Here is a 10,451-nt window from a genome sequence, read left to right on the forward strand (position 1 = left end):
GTACGCCTATGCTTGAAACTCTATGTGTTTCACTGCCATAATCATTGATTGGCTGAGGGCTTCTAGCACTGCTTTGGGGGAGGCTCCCGCTCTTCACTATATATACCAGGGCTAGTACTGCACGGTGCCCAAAATGAGCATTATTAGTCACAGAGCCAGAAAAGTCAACATTATTAATTATGGAGGCAGAACAGGGGGGTTACGAGGCTGAATGTGTAGTTGCGCTGGATGCCGTTTAAAGGGTCAGGATGCCGAAGCTGCGGCTAAAAGGCGAGGAGGGCGAAGTTTGCGGTTCATGGTGGAGCAACAGAGGACCAGGCAGAGGAAGTCTGCAAGGCAAGTTTGTGAACTTGTTTGTTTATTATTGACTGTACAGTCAAGATGGCGAGTGGTGCAGGAGGCAACCAGAAAAAGCTGGGGGTGTTTGCAGATGGACTTGTTCGGATGTCCAATGGTATAGTGGCCAGTAAAACCCCACTGGTCTGTGTTGGAGGATAACTGCAAAGCTTTGAGGGCACAGCAGGAGGTGTCCCCGTCAAAGGACTGTAACCGAGATCTAGAGAAGAATCTATGGAGTGGTGAGGCCATTAAAGAGACTGTTGGTTCTGGGCAGTATGGACTTAAGAGTGGAAAAATTTATGCCAATGTGGTTAAAATGCTGCATAACAGAATGTTTTCCTGCAGGAGAGTACTAAGGAAACTGCAGTGCCTGCATTGGGTGCAAAAAAGTTCAAAAAGCGTATGGTACAAAATGTGTTGCATGATATGTTTTCTGTGCACGATGATGCCATGAAAGCCGCACAGTGTGCACGGACATTTAAGGAAGATTTGTCTGAGAACTGTGTTGCTGACCGGGTGATGCAAGAAAAGTCCATTAACCCTGAAATGTCATGTGTGGGGGATGGTGGAATGTATTTTGTGCCTAATATGTGTAGATATGTTTAGCAAACAAAGTCAGGATGTGAACAGAGTGCAATGAGGAGTACAGCCAATGCCCATGTGGGAGCCAGTGCAAGTATACCTCTAGTGAAAGAGAGAAGAAATAATTAAGATAGTATGTGTAGGACTAGAAATGCTGGAGTGAGTAGTACTATGCCTTTAGAGAGAGAAAGGATAAATGGTACTAAAGATGCAAAGAAGAGACAAAAGAAAAGGCTGGTGCTAGTGAGACAAGTGAGGTTGTCAGGGCAGATCCTGAGGTCCAGGGTGAGACAGCAAGAGAACGCTTGTTTAAAATTCAAGAGGGAGTTGCACCATTGCAAGCTCATGTAAAGTTTCTTGAGGAAGCATTGCAAACTGCTAATAGAAATTATGAAGTTCAGTTACAGAAAGGAAGGACTATCTTGTGTCTGCTTGGAGAAGAGGCCAAGAAGCAAAGGCTATTAGAGGAGCAGACAGATAAATTCCTAAAAGAAAAGGAAAGTATTCTCCAAGAAGCTGAGCAGCTGAAAGCAAAGGATGCAGCGCTCTTAGAGGTGAATGAGCGTCTTGAGAGATTGGCTGAGGAAGCTGATCACCGGGTGTTGCTGGAACAGAAGAATGTTCAGTGTAAACAGAGCTTAGAAGAGATGAGAAGTGAGAAAAAGAAGTATGAGGGATATCTTTCAACAGCCTATGAAAAGATACAAGACCTCAGAGATGTAGCCAGAGATGAGGCTTATTGCAGAGTATGTCTGGAGGCACAATCTGTGCAGTATGACCAGGACTGTAAGAAACTGCAAATGAAAACCCAAGAGTTGGAGATGACATGTTGCAAGTTAGACAGAGCTTCTACAGATGCACGTAATCAAACTACAGGTTTGCAGAATCAGGTTGCAGAGTTGAAAATGCAGTTAGCAAAGAAAAATGGTGACTTGGAGTGCCAAAAAAATCAGCTCAAGGAAGAGCTGGAACTAGAGAAAGCTGCTTGCAGTCAGGCAGAGAAACAAGCAGAGATCTTGAAAGACTTACTGGGTTACAAGAAAAACCAGGAGGCATTGCATGAGAGACTGTTGTGCCAGCTACAGATGAGCCTGGATGGAGAAGCTGAAGAATATGAAGCTCAGATCCAGAACCTTAATCAGACCCATGCTCTAGCTATAAAGGAACTGTCCCAACGGTTAGAGCAAGCTGAAAAGATGAATGGAACCTTGGAAGAGGTCAAACAGGCTGTGGAAAGCAAGTGTACTGAGCTTACCCATAAGCTGACGCTCCTTTTGCAGGCTAAATAGGAGTCTGAATGCAAGAGAAATACAGTAGAGATGCAGCTTCAAGAGCTACAACTAAAAATACCTGAAGGTGACAGTGTGCAGACAGCGTTGTCTGAGCAGGTGAGCAGGCTGCAGGTGGAGCTGGAAGCTCAGAGTGAAGAGTCCCGAAAGCTACTGCAAGAAGAGACGCAGCAGAGGCTTTGTCTCAGTGCACACCTGAAGACAATGCAAGATGAGAGAGATGTGTTCCTCAAGCAGGTAGAGGAAGATGTAGAAGCTGAGAGAAACTTGTCAGAGCAGGTTGCAACACTTCAGGCTGAGGTGTCTGACCTAAAATATAGACTGGAGAAGAGTGCTGTGTGCTTGGATTCTGTGGAAGAGCAGAAAAGAGAAATACAAGAGGAGTTAGAAGCTACAAGGCAGCAGTATGAAGAGAAGACAGCTGCCTGTGATAAGCTTGAGAAGGTTAAAGTAAGTCTTCAGCACGAGATAGATGTTTCTGTGGAGCTTGGTCTCCAAAAGGAGCTTGTGTCCAAACTAAGAAAGACGCATAAAATATGTGAACAGCAGCTTACAGAGGAGAAAATCAGGTCTGCAAGATATGTCACTGAATGTGAGCGTGCTGAAGAAAGGGTCTGTATGGAAAAGACTGAAGGATTAACTTTGACACGCACCCTGAAAATGATGTCAGAGAAAAAGGGGCTGTTCCAAAAGTTCGCCAAGAGTTCAAGCGTGAAGATGAAACGCTGGGCAGCACAGTGTCATGTTGCTGAAAAGAGGGTTCAGAGACTAGTGCGGTCTATGAGCTAGTTCAGACAGCAAGTAAAATAGAAGGGCTTGTGGAAGATTCCCGATAATGATGGTGGAAAGCAAACTCTGGTACAAAGAAAACGCAAGGGCGTGGTCCAACAACCTGTGGCAGGAATGAAGAATTGTAAAAATAAGACACAAGTGGTGAAGCATACCAAATTAGATGAAGGTGACCTGTGCACTCCAGGTGAACAATGTGTAAAGACTTGGACAGTCTGGAGGAAAGAAATCACCTCTGTAAACAAAAGAAAAGTCATTAAGGTGAGAGCTGAGCAAAAGATGCAGATTGAACAGACCTCTGAAGTACAAGAGGCCAAGGAGAAGGCAGATATTGAGGCTATTGAAGCTGAGAAGGTCTCAGACGTGGCTGCAGAAATCTTGGAAGAACTGCAGCAAGAGTATAATGACCTCAAAAAGCAAAACCAGAAAGTGAAGAAACGGGTTGTCCAGGTGGTAGAAACCTATCAAAGGGATGCTGGCTCCAAGGACCAACTCATCAGTGAACTGAATACTACCAAGCAAAAGTTAGATTCAGAGGTAGAGGAACCGGAAGATGAGTTACAAGCCACAGAGGATACAAAGTTGCACTTGGAAGTCAACCTGCAAGCTGGGAGGGCACAGTCTGAGAGAGATCTGCAAGGATGTGATGAGCCAAGGGAAGACCAGAAAAAAGAACTTGTCAGACAAGTAAAAATAGAAAGAGACCCCCGAGCCTGGAGTTTTGACCCTGGAGGGGCCAAAAGAAAGTGTGATACGGCCTACAGCCTGTATCAAAGGAAGGGGGGGGGGGGGGGTGTATGTAGCGGTGCAGTACACAGAATGACCTGCAGAGTGTGCTAGTCAGCCATTCTAATACCTGCAAGAGGGAAAGAAAGGGTTTGTACCCTAATTGTAGCAAGAGGTAGCTACAAAAGAGGCAGCAGTGCAGAGAGAGGGAGAGAGGACCAGTGCAGCAGAGCTGAGGTGCTGCAGGCTGGTGGCCTAGCAGAGGCCAGAGTCCGACAGGGGCGACAACCCTGGACTCACACCCAAGTGAGGTGCATATGGACTGTATATATTGACGTTGGATGATATTGCTGTGTTTTGTGATTGCGGTGATGACAAATAAAGGCTGGCAGGAGCCAGATAAAGAAATCCACATCTCCTGAGCAGTTTCTACATGTGTGGTGTGCTATTTTCATGTGCAAGAGGTCGGTGATCAGCAGGCAAGTGCACCCCGCTTGCTACAATGCCTAGAAGGTCTGACCAGCTCATGCTCAATGAGTGCCATTAATCTGACAGCATGGCCTAGAAAGCAGAGTGTCAAGCCCTTCTGCCTGAAACAACTTCCTCATCTTATATTGTGTGGTCCTTGGAAACGTAGCCCACTTCTGACAATACTGCAACAGGAATGGATTTTTTTTCAAAGATTAGTGATTTACTTATGTTACAACAGATGCTTAAAGTGGTCCCCGTTCACCTCTATGCACCTCTGGTTATGTTGGAACATGTTGGCTGATACTGCCTGCAGCTCTTCAACTGTGATGCTGTAGATAGTATTTATAATATATTCCTTGAGTTCATCCAGGGTATGTGGATTATTGTTTCACACTTCTGCTTTAAATTTCCCCACAGATTAAAAAAAAAATCACATGTGGACAAGTTTGGGGAATGTGGTGGCCATAACTCCTACTCACAGTTCATTCTTCCATAAACAGTTCATGAACCTGTGCCAGTGAGTTGTGGGAGGTGTAGCATGTTGTCCAATCTTGTTGAAAAAAGCAACATATTCTTTTCTGGTGTTAGTGCAGCATCCAAGGAACAGGCCAACAGCCGAGGAGACAGCGGGGTAGGTTGAGGCCTTGTCACGGGGCTCTACCATTTCCTCCCCTGGGGTAGCATGGGACCCATCCAAGTTATTGCTGGTTGAGTTTCATGGAGGTAACCCAAGTAGTGGTTTATCTGAATGTCCTTTGTCACTCGTGATGCCACCGTTCCTTCATTAGTTGGTCATCAAACTGCTCAAATATGTTTTGTTTCAACTATTCAGAGTTGATTTGAAGAAAATTGGGCCCAGTATTCTTGTTCCTGACCCTGCGCACCAAGTCCCAATTTTCTGGTCGTGTTTCATGAGTCAGGTGGGTATTTTCATCAGTAGACAATTTTTTTGTAAATTCACATGACCTGATAAATGAAACCATGCTTTGTCTCTCATAAAATACAGCATCCATCTAATCTGACTTGCACAGAAGGACTAAATAGCAAAGTAAAGAACTAAATAAAGTTAATCTGGAACACTCCACACAGGGTGACAGGAGTTTGTCAGACAGTGTGCAAGCGGCTATAGCCACTGGTGTAACTATTGGGGATGCAGTTGCACCTGGGCCCAGGACCCTTAGGGGGCCCATAAGGCCTCTTCATATAGGGATTCCAGTGCTATGAGAAGCCATTATAGTTGGGGGCTCTGTTACAGATTTTGCATTTGGGCCCAGAAGCTAGAGGCCAACTCCAAAGAGTGTTGCGTTGGGAACGGAGGCAGGCTACTTTTCCGTGCCCCCCCCTCCCCCCCGTGCTATGTACTCTCATACAAAGTCAAACTTTCCCAGTAAGATGAAGCAGGTGCATCAGGATTAAACTTTCCATGAGGCCTGATGGTATATCTGCCATCAATTAATGTAACGTTCTGCATTTTATAAATACTATGCCGCTCTCCAATCTTCTGTGTTAATTGATGGGACATCATAGCCTTTCAGAGTATTTCTTCGGTTCATTCACATGAAATGTAATGCTGCTTCTGGCCTAGGCATATGAACTAGAAGCTGGCAGAGAGGGAGAGATTTGGCAGGTGTACAGAAACCTGGCTTTCTTCTCTTGTGAGACAGAGATATCCATTCTGCACCGTGAAGTGTGGATGATTCTGGATTAGCGCCAGCTGTCTAATTAAGGATAGATGGATGTGCTGCACAGACCTTCTGGTGGCAGGCAAAACTCAGTTGCGGACATGCAAGCAAGCACCAGGTGTTGGGTTAAACACCCTGTTTGCTTAAAGTCACTGGCTGCTCTTCTCCTGCCGCACTCAGCAGTATACTTTTCTCCAACCCCAGACACCTTTGTTTGCTGCAGATGCTATTTTCCCTTTCTTATCGCAGTGATCGGCTTCTATTGGGTTCCTTTTAAACAGCTGGCTCTTTCCTGTTGCTGCACTAAAGTACATTATTCTCCCATTTTTGGTCATTTCTGCAATGAGCGAGAGATAGTGTGTATCTACGAGGGCTGTAAGTGCCGGGAGATTGCTTTGGCAGTACATGACTGAAAAAGACATTAACATCAAAACAGTGGAATTGTGCTTGAATACACAGAATTACTGTCATTGAAACAATGATACCTTAAACTAAAGCATTAAAGGTGGACAGATTTTAAAAATGTTCATCTGGAAATGAGCTTTCCCCACTTCTCTCTCTATAATATTGCCTGATTGCAACATCTTGATTGTTTTACTCTTCAAACCAATAGCCGAGAACTGACAGTAGCATAAAAGCTTGTTTTTTTCCCCCAGACATGAACAGCACTTACTAACTATTGTACATTTCAGCTGCAGCAAAATGAGAACGTTCAAACACGAATTTCAATCTTGACACTTTGGAAAGCTCTACCAAAATGTAATCTAGCCTAATAGGTTTGTCCATTCAGGGCTTAATGAGATCAACACAAAGACTAATGATAATTGCAGGAATTGCTAAATGATGGGCTTTTATGAAGGTCACGGGTAGAGGTCATGGCCAATTAAATATATGTTTTCCATGACCTGCAAGATAATGGTATTTACAAACGTAATAGACCACGGAATCCCATTGAAATCTTAAAGGTTTGTGGAGATTTGGTCCAGGATGACTGTGAATATATTGCCATTGCTGCAGAACATGCATCACATTTGTTTAGGCTGACAGTATAGATTTCATTGGCTTTCTATATTCTTCGGAGAGTTGCAGAATATTTGTCTTTATCAATCACTTTTCAACAGATAGCTAATCAAATATCCAATAAGGACTAGTGGCCAGGATTCAATATCGATTTATGTGGATTACGTCAATACAGACATTTCTTAGATCTAACATCTAAATGTCAATAATGTGGGTGGACAAACTTCTGATGAGACCCTGAGTGAACGGTTGTAATCACTTGTCGTTATAGTCAGGACTAAAGGTGCCCATACACCTTTAATAGCTGTAATCGGATTCACCCATACACATGAATGCTCAGTTAGGCCAGGCGTTCATGTGCTTAACATGGGCAGAGGGCTGTAAATCGCATTCTGACACCTCTGGCGGCGGTTTGTTTCTGGGCGAACAAAATGATTGGGTGTTGAAATTCATCTTGTCCGATCCTTCTTTCCTCTGACATCATCTGTTGGTGAGAATCGGGAGTCGTTCGGTCTTACTGAAATAGACAGGTTTGGTCAACTTTGAGAGCTGCACTCTTTTTCAAACTTTTGACATATTAGGGCGCCCACCCACTGGCGTTTTTTTTCCCCTGCGAAATTCGCAGCATTTTTTTTCTCCTGGGGTCTATGGGACTTGTAAGGTTAAAATCGCGATTTTGCGCGATCGCGATTTTAACATTACAAGTCCCATAGACCCCTGCAGAAAAAAAATGCTGAGAATTTCGCAGGGAAAAAAAAACGCCAGTGGGTGGGCGCCCTTAGAGCAACATGTCAAAAGTTTTGTTCAGTGGGGATCCTGCTGCTGACACCCTACTGATTGCTGAAACAAAGGGGCTTTAGCGCTTACCTGAGCCTTGTACCTCTTTGTCTATCTTCATTGCTTGCCGGCTCCTCTCAGCAACTGAAGACAGACTCGTAGAGGGCTATTGACATCTTCTATAGATCTCTATACAGCCGTCTACAGCTGCCAAGATTAGCCGACAGGCAGTAAAGACAGCCGAAGGGACACAGCGATTGGGTGAGCGCTGCAGCCACCGTGTTCTAGCCATCAGCGGGGTCTCAGCAGCAGGACCCCAGTGATCAGAACTTTTGACATGTCTCTATGACATGCCAAACGTTTGAAAGAAGTACAGTTACTTATTAAGGAGCAGGAAGCAATTGAAATAAGTCAGTTCCAAAGCTGGGTACTGGTGTATCCAGAAGAATGGGTGGAGACAAGCTGCACGCCCGCAAACAATGCCGACAACTTGATTGGCTGGGCAGGAGAATGGGTGGAGGCAAAGTGCACGCCCCACAACTTTTGATTGCCTGGCCCCTAGCCTCCCATCACTGTGCTGACTGACATGTCCGCTCCCAGCTCCGGTCTCCCTTCTGCTATTGCCGGCCGCAGCAGCAGCTGCCAGCCCTGCTGGCATTCTCCTCACTGCCCTTCGCTCCTGTCCATGTAAGCTCCCAGCTGCGGTTCCCCCACCCACCCCACCAGTAATGTTGTAGTCACATTAGCATGGGCTGTGGCCTTTAGTGATAGGTGGCCCAAGTGCACTCCAGTCTATGCTGTTTTAAAGGTAGCAATCAGCGTCATGGCATTTTTATTCTGTGCATTTAATACTTCATACGGTATAATTAGTCATCTCATTATTACTCACCCCCTAATAAATCCATGTTTTATTAGCCTGCCTACAATTCTGAAGGGATGCCTAATTAGTGGCAAGCAATGATTGGTAATCTGCTGACATCATGGTACCATATTGACATTAAAATGAAAAGCGGCTTTGAGACTGACCTGTTTATTGCAGATTTAACAGACACTGTAATATATGTGTGTGCAGGGCTCAACATCCTTTTTTAACTCCTTAAAGACCAGAGTGTTGCAATCCTTAGGAACAAGACACTTTTCAGCTATTTTAGGCAAATTATGGTTTTATGGCCCTATTTTTTTTCCCTGGCGGGCAAAATTATTCTTGATGGGGGTTTTTTACCATCACATATAGGGCTATTTTTTAATATCCTTTTTGACTGAATTTTCTTTTTCACTATTCGATTTCATTAGAGGTAATGTGTACAAAAGGTAAAAAAAAAAAAGCCGACACCCACCCGAAACATCTCTGATAAGCCGCACCGCTCATCGGAGCTGTTAATTTTTTTCATACTGCTGTCAGTTCTGACAGCGGCATTTAAATGCCCGACCGATGTTCGGGGTCCTGCACTGCCCCCTGCGATGAGATAGTCAACTTGCCGTGCAGTTGTAATGGCACCTGGGGGCCTTCTGAAAGGCTTCAGGGCTGTCATTGCAGAGTACCTATCAAGCCTTGCCTGTGACATTGCTTGATAGATTGCATTTCAGATCACGCTATAATGTAATGCTATGGCATTACATCATACTGTAGAAGTGATCAAACTATCGCAAGTTCTTCTCATCTATGGAGACAAAAAAAAAGTAAAAATGAGTTTAAAAGGGTTTTATTAATTATCAAGAAAACTAAAAAGTAATAAAAGTTATAAAAAAGCCCTTTTGCCATTTTTATAATAAAAGAATCTAAACAATAGAACCCCAAAACATATTTAGTATCGCTGCATCCAAAAGTCCAATCTATCAAAGTAATGCATTATTTACCCGGCACGGTGAATGTCAGAAAAAAAAACCAAAGTAAAATGAGTACCCAGCTTGCTGGGGGGGGGGGGGGGGGGCACTATACAAATAACAAGATTTAATTTTATTTTTATCTACTCACATATACAATACATCTCAGTCCTGACTCTTATGGACATGTTTTTTTCTATTGGCTAACATGATATGAACTTTTTTCTATGTGGTAGTAATCTAGCTATATGGTAGTGTTACGACTTAGTATCACTTGATCACATGTATAGCATATAGAGATGAGTGAGCGTACTCGCTAAGGCAAACTACTCGAGCGAGTAGTGCCTTATGCGAGTACCTGCTCGCTCATCTCAAAAGATTCGGGTGCCAGCGGGGGGCGGGGAGGATCTCTCTCTCACTCTCTCCCCCCTGCTCCCCCCTGCTCACTCCCGCAACTCACCGCTCTCCCCCACCGGCACCTGAATCTTTTGAGATGAGCGGGCAGGTACTCGCATAAGGCACTACCCACTCGAGTAGTTTGCCTTAGCGAGTACGCTCGCTCATCTCTAATAGCATATGTTTTATACAATCCATATTTTTATATGTCTTTTTAGATGTACCGTTGTGTCCTAGTGCTGCTTTAAACAAGGTGCTATTTTTTTTCTTAATTATACTGCCACACACTATATGATGTAAGGCTGCTTTTACACGGAGGGAGAAATCATTCGCCTGAGCGAACGACGACAGTTTATACATGCAGATAAGTCATTTAAATGTTGTTCGCTGGAATGTGTAGTCATTCACATTCAGTGGTACGATCGCTGTTTACACATATGATAAATAAATGTTTACTTATCATTATTTGTTCAATCCTTGGCACACATTTCTCACACGCGCAAAAAATAGAACCTGCTCTATCTTTCATTGCATTTGTGCACCAAAGGTCCCCATA

General features: G+C 44.1%; 1 pseudogene; it reads left to right on the top strand.

Annotated features, from left to right (window-relative positions):
* The first annotated feature begins 381 nt into the window (after positions 1 to 381).
* LOC136609998 (myosin-9-like) lies at positions 382 to 2,999 on the top strand (annotated as a pseudogene).
* Positions 3,000 to 10,451: the final 7,452 nt, after the last annotated feature.

The sequence above is a fragment of the Eleutherodactylus coqui genome, chromosome 2, assembly GCF_035609145.1.
Source record: "Eleutherodactylus coqui strain aEleCoq1 chromosome 2, aEleCoq1.hap1, whole genome shotgun sequence".
Taxonomy (NCBI): Eukaryota; Metazoa; Chordata; class Amphibia; order Anura; family Eleutherodactylidae; genus Eleutherodactylus; species Eleutherodactylus coqui.